The sequence below is a fragment of the Ricinus communis genome, chromosome 8 (assembly GCF_019578655.1).
Source record: "Ricinus communis isolate WT05 ecotype wild-type chromosome 8, ASM1957865v1, whole genome shotgun sequence".
Lineage (NCBI taxonomy): Eukaryota > Viridiplantae > Streptophyta > Magnoliopsida > Malpighiales > Euphorbiaceae > Ricinus > Ricinus communis.
This window is the reverse complement of record NC_063263.1, coordinates 4068136-4086157: the sequence shown is the minus strand read 5'-3', so window position 1 is coordinate 4086157 and position 18022 is coordinate 4068136. Positions and strand designations below refer to the sequence as shown.

The 18022-nt window shown below is 36.8% G+C and overlaps 1 non-coding gene across 1 annotated transcript; it reads right to left on the bottom strand.

Moving 5' to 3' along the window:
- Window positions 1-17588: 17588 nt before the first annotated feature.
- On the bottom strand, window positions 17589-17695 carry LOC125371017. Its single transcript, XR_007217182.1, has one exon. It is a non-coding gene; the product is annotated as a small nucleolar RNA R71 (small nucleolar RNA).
- Between the last annotated feature and the right edge of the window lie 327 nt (window positions 17696-18022).

Sequence of the window (18022 nt, the reverse complement as noted above, 5' to 3'; positions counted from 1 at the left end):
AATGAAATATGAAATTGAAATGAGATTTAAGAATTGAACTGGAAATAAAGTAACTGTAAGCTAAGAGTTTAGCTTGCTAAAAATTTAAAAGGATGAAATTGAAAGTTGTAAATTTGAAAGTATTAAATCTAAAATTGTTGATTTTCATGAAAATAAATATTGAGAGTAGTAAATTGAAAAGCTTGAAAATTTAATTGTACAAAAATAAATGCTTACATGAATGTAAATGAGAGCTTGGGAATTGAAAATGAAAACTTGATAGTTGTAAAAATAAATACTAAAGTATGATTTGCTAAAGATTGATCAATAAATGCTAGGTTTAATTTGATTTGTTGTATTGATTAGTTGGGGGTTTGCTTTCTAAGAGATTCTCCTCTATCTGCTAATATTCCATGACTTGCTGACTATATCTTGCATATTTTTTATTCCGTGACTTATTCCTCAATAAATTCGATGTCTTGAAAAAGATTTCTACATTATAACTTCCATACTATAGTTCTACACTTCCTTTATCTTTTTTTAATTGTTATCCATTTCCTGATAATGTGCAGGTATTTTAGTTGACATACACCAATCTCTTTTTTTTCTCAACCTCCATCACTTCTTGACATATATGCAAGTAATTCCAAAAGTTTTTTTTTAACAAATTTCTGCACTCACCTCCTTAAAACCTTGATAACCACGTGCAAATAATTATCAATATTATTTAATCAATTCCTATCCTACAAACCAAAGAATAAATATGGGCCATGACTCAAATCACGGGTTAGTATTTTAGAGGCTTATAATCTGGACTAAAATTAAATAGATTTTTGGATTGGGTCTGGCGAAATTATTAAATTTAGACTTATACTAGATTTAGTTATAAAAACATATAAATTATATTCTTAGTTTAATTTAATTCTTGGCTAATTATCTTTTACAATATTTTTTTCATTTTCATTTTATAAATTCTAATCACATTTCATATGATTTGATAGAAATGTATATCTTACACAACCACCATCAATACCAATTGATAAAGTTACATCTAGTACATAACTACCACCACCAGCTACCATATAGTGGACCAAATTGAAAGAGTAGTAAGATTATTATTCAACAATAAGAACCAGTCTCCGACAAAAAAATAGCGAAAGATCTAAAATATGTGCAATCCATTAAATGTCCAAAAATGAAGGTTAGCAAAGAAGACAAAATTGAAAATGAAAACTCTTCTTGATGTTTTTCCTTTGCTATGCATGTTTGCCTTACTTAGCAGGAATGTTGTATATTTTTGAAAATATTTTGGGTACTCTAACATTGTTAGAATGTAAATTTGAGAGAATTTTGTGTATATTTTACAGTTAGGCACACTCAACCATTTTTAATTGTTAAGACCTAATTTTGTGCTCCTTGTATTTTAGGCTGCCGTAGTTTGTCAAACAACTAATATTTAATTGTCAATAACATGTCATTTTGTTATCTCGATTTCCTTACTATTCAGAGTATAAAGTGACTTATATTTATTAAAACTTGAAGATCTAGGTACACATATTAAGATGCCAATACATTTTAAAATGCTATGATAAATACAACACACTTTACCTAAAGATTGAAATGTAATAATAAAGCAATGAATGGTGACAAACACTACACCAAAAAGGAGATTTTTAGCCAGGAACATTGTCTTCTCATTCTTATAAGATTATTCATCAATTTTTTCTTCTCTAGCACCAATTTGTTTCTATCCATTTCCATCAAAGCTTTTCTTCCTTGGTATTATACAGCTTGAACATTAAACCTTTATTCTCATCATTATGAAACTAAAGCTTTTGCTCTAGAAATTCAATTATTTGCATCTTTGAGCTTTATACTTCCTTTAACCAAAATTTTTATGCCACAATCTTAGCTAAGAGTTCTACCACTCTCTATGTAATTTGCTTCGATCCATTCAAAATAGTAGCATTCTCCAACCTATATATAGAAAAAATTGCCATAGTTAAGCTTCCATTTTAGTATGTCAATTAGAAAAATAAACATGTATATCACATGTTGCCTCATATGGGATTGGAAGAACCATTGACCTGGGTTGTCTAAAGTTTAAGATGTTAGCAATTCACTATTTCTGTCATGACCCGATCTGTGGGCCCATGACCGGCACTAGGAAATGGGCAGGTGTAAGGCCACCGAGTCCCGTAATAAGCCTGACACTCATTAATTTAATTAAATCTTATATGATATTACTGATGTCACAATTTATCTTAACCATTAAATTCTACATATTTAATTCGATCTGCAAGTAGAACTAGACAAGACCCGAAACTACAAAAATTACAACTGATAAGTCTATTATTTCTACTGTGGAGAATCTAAGATTTTACAAGTTAAACATACCAAATCAATTACATCACCTGATGATGAAGGAATCGGGTTGCTAGATAAGAGCCGTCGGAAGACTAACAATCACAGATATGAAAAACAGTAAAATTGAGATTGTCAGTCTCGAGAGTGAGTTAAAATCATATATCCAAAACAGTTACAAACACTTCAATAACACAATTATTTAATTTGAAATAAATACTAAGTCATGCAAAGATAAACGTGCCATGCCATGCTTAAATAAATAAATTTGCACTCACTACGGGATGGAGTACCTTAGCAGATTCCTAATCCCAATACCAAACATCTCGACTCTCTCTCATTCTAATAGAACTGGCACCCAGAGAGCGAGGCTCGACCAGAGTCCTTAAATCTAGTTTAGACACTTAATTATCACTAACACTCTTAGCCTTTCGGCTCTCTTACTCCAATAAGACTGGCGCCCAGAGAGTGAAGCTCAACCAGGGTCCTTAACTCCAGTCTGGTCACTTAGGTTCCAAATAAGCCAGCGCCCAGAGAGCAATGCTCTACTAGGGACCTTTACTTCGGCACACTCACTCTACTCAGCCTAGAGACCAATGCTCGACTAGGGCAAGTCCTAAACTTATCTTTTTAAATCTACCAATTTAACCTTTTTCCATCACTCTCGAATTTATACCGGTGCACTCATCAAAATAATAGGTTCTACTGCCATCCCATCCCGAGTCAATACAAAATCAATAAAATTATAATGTAGAAAAATGAAACATATATAAACAGTACAAAACTAATAATCAAAATATTAATCATTTAATCAGAGATATCGCGTAAAATAATAGCATGACGCATGTAAGCAAATATATGACTTTAACTCGCAGCTTTGACAACCTCCTAGCTCTGCCCCAATGCCTCGAATGGAGTGAGCCGAATTGACAGATTATCTAATCACGAAAAAATAATTAATCAATAACACTGAAACAGTTGATAATTAACCCTAGTCTAGATCCCTAGGACTGACTGTCTAAAAATCTCGACTCGGAAGAATTCTACCGAAAATCTGACAGAACCTCCCCTAAAATACGGACATTTACCCCCTGTAAAACGGGTCCAAGACCTGCCAGAAAACACTTTAAATATTCAACAATTCATTTTAACGGGAGTTGGGTCCCCAAGATTTCACTAATTTCCCGTCTCCGCCACACATCATAAAACACGTCCTAAGGCAGGCAGTCTGACAAACAAATATTTTAACACACAGTATCGCTAATGCTCAACACAATTCAATAAGCATATAATTTACCAAGGAATTCTAAAATCAACGGGCGAGAGAAAATTATCGAGACGCTTGATCGCTCGGTCGACTCGCCTTTAGCCGCCGGAGTCTGATCGACGATCCGAACACACCAACAGACTCGAAACGAAACGCTGATGACGATCCTCACTTTCGATCTTCCGATCCAATCCCAAATCATCCGGAGAGATTTACGGATGATCTTGCCCGTCTTTTTTCAAACGGAGTCCGATCACCATAAAACGGTGCCATTGCAAAGCTTGAGCTGAGAAGAGTCCGGATATGCCCTCCGATCATCCATCCATCACCGAAGCTCACAGGAAAAGCCAGAAAACACCACCTACCCCTAACTTTTCTGTAACACCCTTATTAATTATTTATATATACAAAAATCATTTTCTCCTCCCTCTCTCTCTTTTCCCTCCCCTTCCCCTCTCCTTCTCCTCTTTTTCCTTCTCCCTCGCCCATGGCCGCTATCGCCCGTCTTTCCTCTCCTCGCGTTGGCCGGGGGTGGAGATTCGGGCTCTTGGCTTGTTTTAGCGATCGACGGGATCGGACTCCCCACCCCCGAAAACCACGGAAGCCACCCTCCTTCGTCGGAAAATCCTTGTCGGCAGCCATGGGAAGTGTCGCGTGAGCAGCGACTTTCCGGCCCCGATCCGCCGCCTTCCGGCCACTTTCCGGCCAAAACTCTTGTACTTCTGGACTCCTCGCAACTTGAGCTTGGGCGCCGGACCGACCCGGCAATTGCTGGCGGGGCCCGGACCCTGTTTTCCGGACGCGTGAAATATTTCAATTTTTAACTCGGTATAATTTTATTTTAGACTCTGAAAATCTTGTTATAATATTAGAAAGTTATTGTGGCTATTAATTGCTTGTGTTGGGTAGTTTAAAAATAAATCAAATTAAATTGTTTGGATTGTGGTGTTTTGGAGTCGGGAAAATATTAATGCAGTTCTTGTGGCCTGGCTCCTGTTATTAAATTCCAGCATGTTTGATATGTTTTTGGCAGGTCCTGGACCCATTTTACGGGGGGTAAATATCCGAAATTTAGGAGAGGTTCTGTCAAACTTTTGGCAGATTCCTCGAGTCCAATTAATTTCTAGGCAGTCGACCTTAGGGTCTAAGTTTAGGAAGAATTTTCGAATGTCTATTAATTGTATATCTTTTGTTATTAGATAATTCAGCCTTCCTTGACTCCACCCCGAGGCGTAGGGAGGCGGACTATGGAACGCATCAAATCATGAGTTAAAGTCATTTAATCTTTGCGCTATTGCTAGTCTGATTTTAATATGCTATTTAGAATTTGTGCTTAATATGATTATTAGTATCACAAAATAAATGTTTTCACTTGATTATTAATATTTGAAATAATATAAATATTATTATTAGTATGTTATAATAAGATAAACGTTATTATTTTTTCCCTCACAAATTGCACGTTGTTTTACCTTAGATCTTTAATCTTTATTTCGATATGTGTTGGTTGAGTTCATCGGATAATGATATTTATTATATGTGATGATTGCGAATTGGGAAATGTGGCTTGTAGAACATGCCTTTGATGGGTTACATCGGACCGGTGTACCTGCGGTATTGATCATGGACATGTAATAAGATATTTATGGGTTTGCCCTGGTCGAGCATGGCTCTCCGGGCTGATTTGTGTAAATTACGGAGGTAAGGTCCCTGGTCGAGCATTGCTCTCGGTAAAGCCGAGCAAAATGCATTTAGAATTTGGGGTTAGGGTTCTACTTAGCCACACGTCCCGTGAAAGTAAAAATGTCTTTATTTATTTACACTCTCTTCTTTTATCATTTTATTATTATGGTGTATGATTATATATTATGATTGCAATTATATTCAGAAATTGGTATATTATTTTGAATAATTAATATATCATGTGAAGGTTGCAATAGTCCTTAGATTATTTGATTTTGACTCACTCTACAGCCCCTATTTTTGGTCGGTGATAGTTAAAGACCTTCGCCATCGCACATTCTGGATCCAGCTTCTTCTTCGGACTTTTGTAGTTATCTTGTACTATACTTGTCATTTTACTCTGTATCCGATGATGGGAAATTTTAAAATTTATATAACTATTCCGACTCTTGTTGGTAGTATGATGATTTATTATGCAAGACAATTATGACTACTTTATATTTGGTTAATTGTATATATGGATTTGCGGGTTGGTAAGGCTTACTACGGGTTTCCCGGTGGCCTTAAGCCTACTACCCACCCTGAGTCTTGGGTTTGGCCACACGGGCCCCCAAAGTGCTCGGTCGTGACAAAGTTGGTATAAGAGCTTAGGTTTAGTTTTTCCTTCGACCTAGGTTAGCTTTCTAAACTACTGCGGGAACTAGGAAAAATTGAACATCTTGCTCCTGTATTTGACTAGTATGTCTGCACTATCGTTGAGTGTCAGGTTAATAACTTGTTGTTCATTTTCATTTTGACTCTTGCAGGAAGGCGAGGATGAGTTTTCTGCTCGGATGGCTCCTCCGGACCCGACCCATGGTACCGGAAGCGAGGTAGGCCTCGGCGGTAGCCCGGAATCAGGCGAGGCTCGGGAGGTACATGGTCTTTGGTGAAGTTCCGGTGGAGGCTTTTGTGTCCGATGTATTTGGGATACGAAGAGGGCCTTAGGCGATTGCTAGTCTTCAGCAGGAGTGCGAGGAAGTCGTGCTAGTGGGTCGGGAATCCGGACGATGTCCCTATGTCCGAGTATACCAAGTTAAGACTGTGGAGTTTGATGGGACGGTGGAGACCCTCTGGACTTTTTGGATGAGGTTGAAAAGAGGCGTCGATTTGCCTTTGATACGGACGGGAGGACCATCGAGATGGCCGGGTTTTCCTTGAAGGAATAGCATCCCGATGGTTGGGAGATTATATCGCCTTTTACGGATGGGTTGTCGTGGAGGCAATTGACAGGCAGTTCGAAGAGTACTTCATCCCTCCCCATCCCTGTGTAAAGCGGAGTGCGAGAGGTTTGAAAGGTTAGTTAAGGGAGAATCATCGTGAATACACCGGGCAATTTGTTCAAATTCGAGTTGGTATGCACCTTATCTTTGTAGGAGATGAGGAGCGAGAAAGAGCGCAAATACATTTCAGGGCTCGGCCCGAGTTTGTTTCTTTGGTTCAATCTAGGAAGAGCGACAAATTCTTGTTTGACATGGCGGAAGGCGAGATGGAGATGGCCTTCTGAGGTTTAGTCAAGGGGTGACGATGGTAGGAAGAAGAAAACCGAGGTTGGTGGGTCAGGTGGTCGCGGCAGGTCACTCAGTACTATGGTAGTGGAAGTTACTCGGAGGTGCCACCCGACCGTGCGGAGAGAAGTCACCGCATCCACGAGAAGGGTAGGCGTAATCGGAGGAGTGGCGAGATTCAGACTGGTGGAGCTTGATGGTAGTGGGTAGAGTTCGGACTCTCTAGCTCGGTTGTTAGGCCGGCACTTGTCGGATGTGGCGGAGGTCACGTCGGAAGGCGTGCTAACATCGATGGAACTGTTTGGGTGGTGAGATAGGACATATGGCTCGAGTGTCCTTCTTCGTCGACCAGCTTTCCAGCTCGTCCTGGTGCGACTCGACCGGCTTTTCCGCAACCCGGGACATTTCAAGATGGATCTCAGTTTGTTGGCTGACGGTAGTAGTTTTGGAGGTAGATCTTGAGAGAGGTGCGGTCGGGGCGGGGTTCAAGGTCGAGCTTGAGGTCTCAGCGGTCGGTGAGGGGCAAGCTAGAGTGTTTACCACCCACTCCCTCGAGATCTTGAGCCTCAAATCTCGTGGTGTCGGTACTATTCTTGTTTGTCATTCCGAGGCTAGAGTTTTGTTAGACCACGGGGCTACCCATTCTTCGTATTGCCTAGTTTTTCCTTAAGATTGGATGTCCAGGTTAGGCTTGAATTAATTAGATGTCGGTCCTTCTACGGCAGTTAAGTAAGGCCTGGAGTGATGTCGTCTGTCGTGTCTGTTGAGGGACGAGATTTGGTGACCTAATTCTTTTAGATGTAATGGATTTTGATATGATATTGGGAATGGATTGGTTAGCTATGCATTTCGCCATGTTGGACTGCAGGGAGAAACAAGTGACTTTCGAATTTCGGAGACTCGAGTTCGATTTTAAAGGTGAGCAAATACCTTCTCCCTCGAACCTCGTGTCGTGATTGCGGTAGGCGGATGCTTCGTGGATGTCAGGGATATTTGGCTTTGGTTAGGGATACCTCTGCAGGAAAGGTTACGTCGAAGGCGTTCCGTTGGTTCGCGAGTTTCTGATGTGTTTCGGAAGAACTACGGATTCGCCCGATAGAGATAGAATTACATGTATCGGCGTTATACCTCAAGGTACAACACCTATTTCTTTGCATACTATCGAATGGCACCCCGTACGAGTTAAAAGAGCTAAAGGAGCGGTTGCAAGACCTCCTAGATAAAGGTTTCATTAGACCTAATGCGTCTCCTTGGGGTGCTCCTGCTCACATTCGTAAAGAAGAAGGATGGTACCTTGCGTCTTTGCATCGATTCTGACTAAATAAAGTGACGATTCGGCAAGTATCGCTTTCTCGCATCGATGACCTATTCGATCGGCTTGAGGTGAGTATTTCTCCAAGATTGATTTCGCGATCGGGGTATCACCGATTGAGGATCCGTGGTGAAGACGTGCCAAAGGCGAAGCGTTCGAGGGCGTTATGGGCATTATGAGTTTCCCGGTAATGTCGTTTGGACTCACTAATGCCCCTGCGGCTTTCATGGATTTGATGAATCGAGTGTTCAAGGAATTTCTGGATCGTTTTGTCATTGTATTCATTGATGATATATTGGTTTATTCCAAAAGCGAAGAGGAGCACGCGTGGCACTTGAGGATAGTACTTAGGACTTTGAGGAACATCAATTGTACGCTAAGTTCTCCAAGTCGAGTTCACGGTTGGAAAGCGTTGCTTTCCGGGGCACATAGTGTCTAAAGAGGGTATTCGGTGGACCTAAGAAAGTAAAGGGCGTTGTTGATTGGCGGAGGCCAACGGTGCTGAAGTGCGTCTTTCTAGGGTTGAGGGCGATTTGTGCAAGACTTTTCGAGGATAGCAGCACCTTTGACTAAGTTGACTCGGAAAAATGTCAGTTTGAGTGGGTGGCGTGTGAGAGAAGCTTTCAAAAGTTGAAGGACTGACTTGACTCGGTGTTGACCTTACCTTCAGGACTGGTGGATTCACGGTGTATTACAGCTTCTAGAGTGGGTTTGGGTTGTGTTCGATGCAAAATGGAAAGGTAATAGCTTATGCGTCTAGGCAATTGAAGAAGCATGAACAAAATTACCCGACCCACGATTTGGAGATAGCGTGATAATTTTGCATTAAAGATTTGGAGCACTATCTCATGGAAAGACGTGCGAGATTTATCACGGATCATAAAAGCTTAAAGTATATTTTTCAACGGAAGGATTTGAACTGAGGCGGAGAAGGTGGTTAGAGCTTCGAAGGACTATGATTGTAATATTCTCTACCACCCGGGTAATGCGAATGTTGTGGTACGATGCTTTGAGGCGAAGTCGGTGGGTAGTCTTGCTCATGTATCGGTGTAGAAGAGATGGTTAGAGTTGCATGAACTGTATGATCAAGGGTTACGGGTGGAGATATTAGAATCGGGTGCATTATTAGCACATTTGGATTAGGTCCGTGCTTGTGGACGAATCGGGATGGCTCGAATCGGGACCCACAGTTGCGAGAAAATCTTGGAAGATGTGCGGCAGGGTCGAGCTAATAACTTTGTTATAAATGATGATGGCACCCTCATGATGGGCTCTAGAGTCATGTGTTCCGATGTGGATAATCTCGGGAAGGAGATTTTAGAAGAAGCTCAACTGACAACAGTGCATCCGGGCTCCACAAAGATGTACCATGATTTGAAAGGAAATTATTGGTGGAGCGGGATGAAGAGAGATGTAGCGAGTTTGTCTCCAAATGTCCGGCGTGTCGTGAGTTAAATTAGAGCATCGGAAGCCGTCCGGTTTCTGCGGTAGCTTCCTATACCAGAGTGGAAATGGGAAAGGATTACTATGGATTTTGTAGCAGGTTTACCCAAGACTTTTGCTGGTTATGACTCCATCTGGGTAATTGTGGATCGATTGACTAAGTCGGTAGCATTTTCTTCCCAGTAAAGACTACCTACTCTGTAGCTAAGTATGCAAGAGTGTATCCGGAAAGGATTGTCAGTCTTCACGTCCGGTTTCCATAGTGTCGGCGGGGGCGCAATTTACTTCAAGGTTTTGGAAAAAGTTACAAGAGGAACTTGGTACCAGGTTGGACTTCAGTACGGCCTTCCATCCTCAGACGGACGGACAATCAGAAAGGACTATTCAGACCTTAGAGGATATGCTTCGGATGTGCGTGATAGACTTTGGTGGTCAATGGGATTGGTATCTACCGTTGGTTGAATTCGCGTATAATAACAGCTATCATGCAAGTATCAAAATGGCACCTTTTGAGGCCTTGTATGGTCGGAAGTGTAGATCCCCCATATGTTGGGAAGAAGTTGGTGAACGGAAGTTAGCAGGATCAGAATTGGTTCAGATCACTTCAGAAAAGATTCGGTTATTCGTGGCACTTTTAGTAGGTAGAAAAGTTATGCGGATCCAAAGCGGAAGCACGTGGAATTCAGTGTTGGGGAATATGTATTCTTGAAGGTGTCTCCTATGCGTGGTATGTTGCGGTTCGGCAAGAAGGGCAAATTGGCACCTCGTTATGTGGGACCCTTTGAGGTTATTGACAGAATTGGAGATGTGGCATACAAGCTGGACTTGCCGGCGAACTTCTCGCATGTGCATCCGGTATTCCACATATCGATGTTAAGAAAGTATATTTCAAACCCCTCGCATGTGTTACAACCACAAAATGTGGAAGTTGGTGAAGATTTGACTTACGAGGAGCAGCCAGTCAGGATCGTGGATACTCAAGTTCGCCATCTGCGCTCTAAAATTATTCCGATGGTCAAAGTTTTGTGGCGGAATCATTTGTCCGAAGAGTGTACAGGAAGCGGCGGAAATGAGAAGTCTCTACCCTCATTTATTTCAATCCTAAGTGAGCCATGGTTTAAAATTCGAGGTCAAATTTTTTTCTAAGGGGGATAGAATGTAACACCCTTACTAAATATTTATATATACAAAAATCGTTTTTCTCCTCCCTCTCTCTCTTTTCCTCCCTTCCCTCTCCTTCTCCTCTTTTTCCTTCTCCCTCCTGTTGCCTCGCATCGCGGCCAATCGCCACTTTCCTCTCATGCAGACGTTGGTAGAAGGTAGGGGCTCGGCCTCTTCTTGTTTTTTACCGAGACGCCGGGATTGGACTCCCCACCCCCGAAAACCCCGGAAGCCACCCTCCTTCGTCAGAAAAATCCTTGCCGTGACCATGGGAAGTGTCGCGTGAGCAGCGACTTTCCGGCCCCGATCCGCCGCCCAAGCCACTTCGGCCAAAACTCTTGTATACGGACTCCTGGACTTCGTCGCCGGTTTTCGAACCTGGCGGGGCCTCCCGGACCCAGGTGTTTTCCGGACGCGTGAAATATTTCAATTTTAATTCGGTATAATTTTATTTTAGACTTTGAAAATTTTGTTATAATATTAGAAAGTTATTGTGGCTATTAATTGCTTGTGTTGGGTAGTTTAAAAATAAATCAAATTAAATTGTTTGGATTGTGGTGTTTTGGAGTCGGAAAATATTAATGCGTTCTTGTGGCCCGGCTCCTGTTATTAAATTCCAGCATGTTTGATATGTTTTTGGCGGGTCCTGGACCCGTTTTACGGGTGTAAATATCCGAAATTTAGGGAGGTTCACATCAAACTTTGTGATTCCCTCGAGTCCAATTAATTTCTAGGCGGTCGACCTTAGGGTCTAAGTTTAGGAAGAATTTTGAATGTCTATTAATTGTATGTCTTTTGTTATTAGATAATTCAGCCTTCACTTGACTCCACAGGCGTAGGAGGCAACATCAAATCATGAGTTAAAGTCATTTAATCTTTCGCGCTATTGCTAGTCCGATTTTAATATGCTATTTAGAATTTTTGCTTAATATGATTATTAGTATCGCAAAATAAATGTTTTCACTTGATTATTAATATTTGAAATAATATAAATATTATTATTAGTATGTTATAATAAGATAAACGTTATTATTTTTCCCTCACAAATTGCACGTTGTTTTACCTTAGATCTTTAATCTTTATTTCCGATATGTGTTGGTTGAGTTCATCGGATAATGATATTTATTATATGTGATGATTGCGAATTGGGAAATGTGGCTTGTAGAACATGCCTTTGATGGAATTACATCGAGTGCCTACCGGTATTGATCATGGACATGTAATAAGATATTTATGGGTTTGCCACGGTGAGCATGGCTCTCTGGGCTGATTTGTGTAAATTGCCTAGAGGTAAGGTCCTGTCGAGCATTGCTCTCGGTAGCTTAAGAGAGCCAAAATGGTCATAGAATTTGGGGTTAGGGTTCTACTTAGCCGGACGTCCCGTGAAAGTAAAAATGTCTTTATTTATTTACACTCTCTTCTTTTATCATTTTATTATTATGGTGTATGATTATATATTATGATTGCAATTATATTCAGAAATTGGTATATTGTTCTGAATCATTAATATATCATGTGAAGGTTGCAATAGTTCTTAGATTATTTGATTTTGACTCACTCTCGGTGAGTCTCGGTTGTAATTTTTTCGGTGATAGTTAAAGACCTCGCCGCCATCGCCATGCATTCGACAGTCCGACTTCTTCTTCTTCGGACTTTTGTAATTATCTTGTATTTCTATACTTGTCATTTTTACTCTAGAGTATCCGCAGTAGGAAATTTTAAAATTTATATAACTATTCTGACTCCTGTTGGTAGTATAATGATTTATTATGCAAGACAATTATGACTACTTTATATTTGGTTAATTGTATATATGGATTTGCGGGTTGGTAAGGCTTACTACGGGTTTCGGTGGCTTTAAGCCTACCCATTCCCTAGTGCCGGTCACGGGCCCCCAAAGTGGGTCGTGACATTTTCACTTCGCTGGATCTTGCAATTCTGGCAGCCTCAAGGGGTGGCGATGGTCGAAAAAGAAAGCCTCGGAGCTGCTAATCATTTTAAGCTCAGAATTACCAGGCCGGCGGAAACACCATGAGCAGCGGCGTGTCCCATTTCGAGGCGCCTTTCATTGCCCCCAGAGCTGCCATCTGGGCCGACTCCCCCTCTCTCCTCCTCTTCTTCATTTTCTTCTTCTCTACATCAACAAAGGTTCCCTGAACTTTTCTTTCTTACCATTTAGTCCCTCAACTTTTTTATTTACAACAATTTCGTCTTGCAAAATTTCCAATTAACCCTTAAATTTTTCTTTAGCTTTTCAATTAAGCCCCTAACTATTTAACTTGGGCGAAACTAGAATTATTGAAAATACACAATTATATATTTACCCTTGCTTTTGAATATAAAATTGCCAAAAAGCACTTGCCGACATATTCAATTATAAAAATACCAAACATACAAATTTGCATTAAAATTCCTTATTAATAAAATTATACTTTTAATCCTTATTTCAAATTAATTTTCCAATTTAATTCTAACATACAATTAATTTAATTAATCAATTTGCTAAATATTTTTCAATTAAAATTTAATACCATTAGCTAATTAAAATGCCATTTTTCCCAAAAATTCTTTTATAAAATATCCTTTACAAATTCTTCCATAATTCTCAAATATAGAATTTAATTTATATATATTCATTTGGGGGGAAAATTTGAATAACCAAAAATATAATTTATTTCTCAAATAATTTACTTAATTAATTTCTTAAAAATCAAACTAAGTGGATATAGAAAATAACTCCCTTATTTGTCTAGCATAAAAATTTTAAAATTCCAATTTAAATCAAGTAAAATAAAGTAAAATTTATTTAAATAAAAATTCATTTATCAATTATTATTAATGTTATAATTATTAAAGGAAAAATTTTCGGATATTACAATTCCCATGTCAACTAGCGACTCTTAACAATGAAGCAACTGATTTGATGCTTCCATTGTCACCACCTTTAGATATTTTTCAATGAAATGAAATACTAGAATTGAAGAAAAATAAAGTGGCGGGTTTAGGTGCACACTTGAGTGTACTAGCAATCATGATATTGTAAGGCTTTCAACCTAATCGAGAATATACTCACCAGTCATAAAACTATCTTGGTGAATAGAGTCGCCACTCAGATAATCACCAGAACACTTTTTCTATAACTTGTGGCAAAAAAAATTACCATATCTAGAGATGGATTTAAAAACCGACTTTTCCAATTATATATTTTTATCATATTTTATTAATTAATAATTCATAACCTATTGATACATCATATGACATATGACATTACAAGCAAACAGTACAATATGGCAGAAGTCCGCTAATTAGTCCATTTTATTTGTCTAGCCCCATTTAGCATCATTTCCTAATTAGTCTTATAATTTTGATGCGGTTTGTAAAGTTCTAGAGCTAGATGAGCTAATTTTAATTTAAATATGGCAAAACCACCTAAGTCTAATCTAATCTTAATTATCTATCTAATTCATCATTTTTTACTGATTAAGCTATTAATTTCATGCAACTAGCAGATTGTAGTACTGTTTAGGTAAATTGATTTTAAGGGGTAATTACTATTTACCCCATGTATTTATTCATATTATACTAGTTACCATTTAACATTTAAAAACTATATTTTTTCATCCTTCTATTTTGTAATTTTATACTAAAAACCCCTCCATTAGAATTTTTGTTAAACAACAGTTAACTAGGTTTGTTTTTATACTATTTGTCCATTGATCTTTGGTGTAATATACAAATTGCCCCTTATAGTTTATTTATTATACTAAAACCCTTTTGTCTAATTTTTATACAAAAATTAATTTTAAAGTCTGTATAAAGATAATTAGTTAGTGTTTTTTAATATCTCTAATATTTAGCATAATCAAATTTTAGTAAAATCTAAATATCTTAAAAGTACTTATATTAATCAAAGTATTGAAAATTCATATAATTTAACTTTATATTGTTAAAATAAAATATATAGTATTGTTATTATTAATTTTATTACAGTAGAATTATAATTTTGATAAGAAGTTAGAAGATCAAATTATATTTCTTTTATTAATTTAGATCCTTATATACATTAACTTTCAAAACGCAAGGAGATTTTTAGTGTAATAAATAAAATATAGGGAGCAATTTGTACATTACATAAAAAATCAGAGAGCAAATAGTATAAAACCATACCTAATTAATATTTTTCTAACAAAAGTCTTTATCAGAAGGGATTTTTAGTATAAATTATAAAATAAAATAATAAAAATTATATCTTTTAAATATTAGAAGGTAATTAATATAATATGAAAAAATACAAGGGACAAATAATAATTACTCTTGATTTTAAGTAAGGGTCATATCACTCACATTTTTCCACTAATGATTACAACTTAAAAAATAAAGGTAAAAGAAAGCAAACAAGAAGAAATAAAAGATACAGTCTTCCTACAATTAATTGCAATAAATAAAAAAATTAAAAAAATGACAAAGTACATAAAACAATAAAATTATGTAGGTTAGGTCCACAATGTCCAATCAACACTATATACAGTCGATTATGCAATGTGGCAGGCGGCTTGGTAGTTTAATTTTTGGCAATTTGTATGATTTCAGCATTTTTAAGCTTGAAGAGCCACCTAAAATAAAAAATAATCACAAAAACGCAAATACAATTAGTAAAATAACAAAAACAGAATAAATAAAATCAAGTAGGAAGTAGGTCGGATAAAAAAAAAAAAGACAACATAAAAAATCTAATTATCAACATTAGAGCAAATAGTAACAAAATAAAACAGATGAAAAAAAAAACTGATTGGTCCAAATTGTATATATATATTTAAGGTATTTTAGAGTTTTAATGATATATTTCTATATATAATATGGTGAAAATATGTGTTTTTACCTCTCTTTAGTTTTTTTGTCTAAATTCAGGAAATAATCGTAAAAGAGGATAATTTGAGCTAAAAACGCACTAATAGGCTTTAATTGGACTGTGGTTATAAAAGACTCGGAAATCAAACACGTGGACTATTAGTAGCTTGGGCCTAGCCGAATTCATTAAAGCGCAAGAAGGAGAAATTAAGTAATTATGATGTAATTAATGGATAATTATCTTTTAAATTGTTTACTTTGTTTAGGACAGTAAAAGATAATTATAGTAGTTATATGCTGAGATAAGAACTCTAACAAAGGAATCTCTATAAGAAGTAGAGGTTAATTAAAATAAAAGGTTCTTTTACTACTATTCTATCTCGAGAAAGGGTTCTACTAGCCTCTTTAGAAATTTCTATAGTTCATCATCTTTTACATCTAGCTTGTTTTTGTTGCATCATTCTTTCAAGAATCAAAGAAGCTTTTTAAAGACGTGAAGAGAGAGGATCAATCTTCTTCATTCCTTGAAGGGCTTTTGAACTTTGAAAGAGCCTTAATTTTCTATTTTATGTATCTTATATCTTTCTATTTAATTACAATGATTATTGGATTAAGTATGTTATAAGTGTTTAGTTTGACTTTTTACTTATGTATGAACTTTATATATTATGAGTTTAATGAATGATTTCTTTACCTTCATATATTTAGTTTCATCTATTATTATTAGTTGACTATCATATCAATTTAGTAGTAATATTTATTATAAAAATATTTAGATTAAAAATATTAGAAACTTTATCTTTACTTTAATCTGTGTTGGTATAAGAAACCTAAGTTGCATCATTAGCTTGAGTGATTTAGAGAAAAATGCACATCACTATCTCATTTGTTAGATTTGGACTTAAGAGAAATAATGGGATTACTAAGTATAAGCTAGACTAAATGCTATTTTAGCATATAGTTCATATTAATCATTCTAGTTGTATATTTATTTTTTGGTTATTTAATTTCTTTTATAAAACTTAAAATCATTTTCAAAACATTGGTTTAAAGTGTTTATATTTATTTTCAGTATTTTGTGTGATAATTGGTCTTTATAATATATGCTCTACAACTCCTTGTGAGATCGAAGCGTGTGAGCTTACTATCAATTGCGTCGTATTGCTGATTAAAGACACATCAAGTTTTGGCACCATTCATGATTGTCAATATTATATCAAAAAATTGTCGAGATTGTTTCTTGTGTTTTTGTATGTTGTATGTTATTTTTTATTTTTTTATTTTTTAATTCTGTTTTTAAGTTTTTAAATCTGAAATATTTTCTTTGATTTTGTATGCCTAGCAGGAAAAAAAGATCAAGTAATTCATCAACTCAAAATCCCTACAACTTGAGATCAACTATTAAAAAAGTAGAAGGAGACCAAGAGGTAAAGAGTGAGTTTATACTTCCAAGAGAATAAAATTTTAAAGAAAAGCTAGAACAAGAGCTTGAAGGAGAAGTTGAGATAATGACTGATGACCAAAGAGAAGTTGCAGCTCAAAGGCAAATGGCTATGAAGGACTATGCTCGTTCTATAATTGGTAATACTACTTCATACATAGTTTTAGGTAAGTTGCAGCTCAAACGCAAATGGCTATGAAGGACTATGCTCGTTCTATAATTGGTAATACTACATCATGCATAGTTTTAGGTAATGCATCTAGGAATTATGAGCTAAAGAACATCCATTTTAATATGCTTCCGTTATTCTATGGTATGCCTAGTGAGAATGCATTAACATTCATTAGAGAGTTATATACTATAGTTCATATATTCTCATTATCTGGACTCAATTTAGAACAATTAAAGATGAGATGTTTTCCTTACTCATTAAAAGATAAAGCAAATGCTTAGTTAATGATCTTGCCTCCTCATTCTTTGAGAACTTAGGATAAGGTCTATCAAAAATTTATAAGTAAATTTTACTCACATCAAAAGACCAAAGAATTAAGTGCTGAAATTTCTAACTTTTATCAAAAGGATATTGAATCCTTTCATGAAGCATGGGATCGCTTCGAATCATTTTTACTACAATGCCCACACTATGGCTACCCACTTCCTGTGACCAACTAATCATTTTATGATGGTTTAACACAACAATATCAATGTATGGTAGATAATACAACTGGAGGTGTTATGTTAGAAAGAACTACTGATGAGGTTTATGCTATTTTTGAAAAATTAGGAGTCAATTCACAATAAAAGAGTGTGAGAACAAAAAGAGTAGGATTGAATGAAGTTGTGTCGAATAATGAGATGGCTATGCAAATAGCCGAATTAACTAAACAAGTTAGGGTACTTGCTTCAACTAAGAATGTACAAAGCAATGAGGTAATGTGGTGTTTATGGTCATGGTAGGCATTATTATTGGGATGACC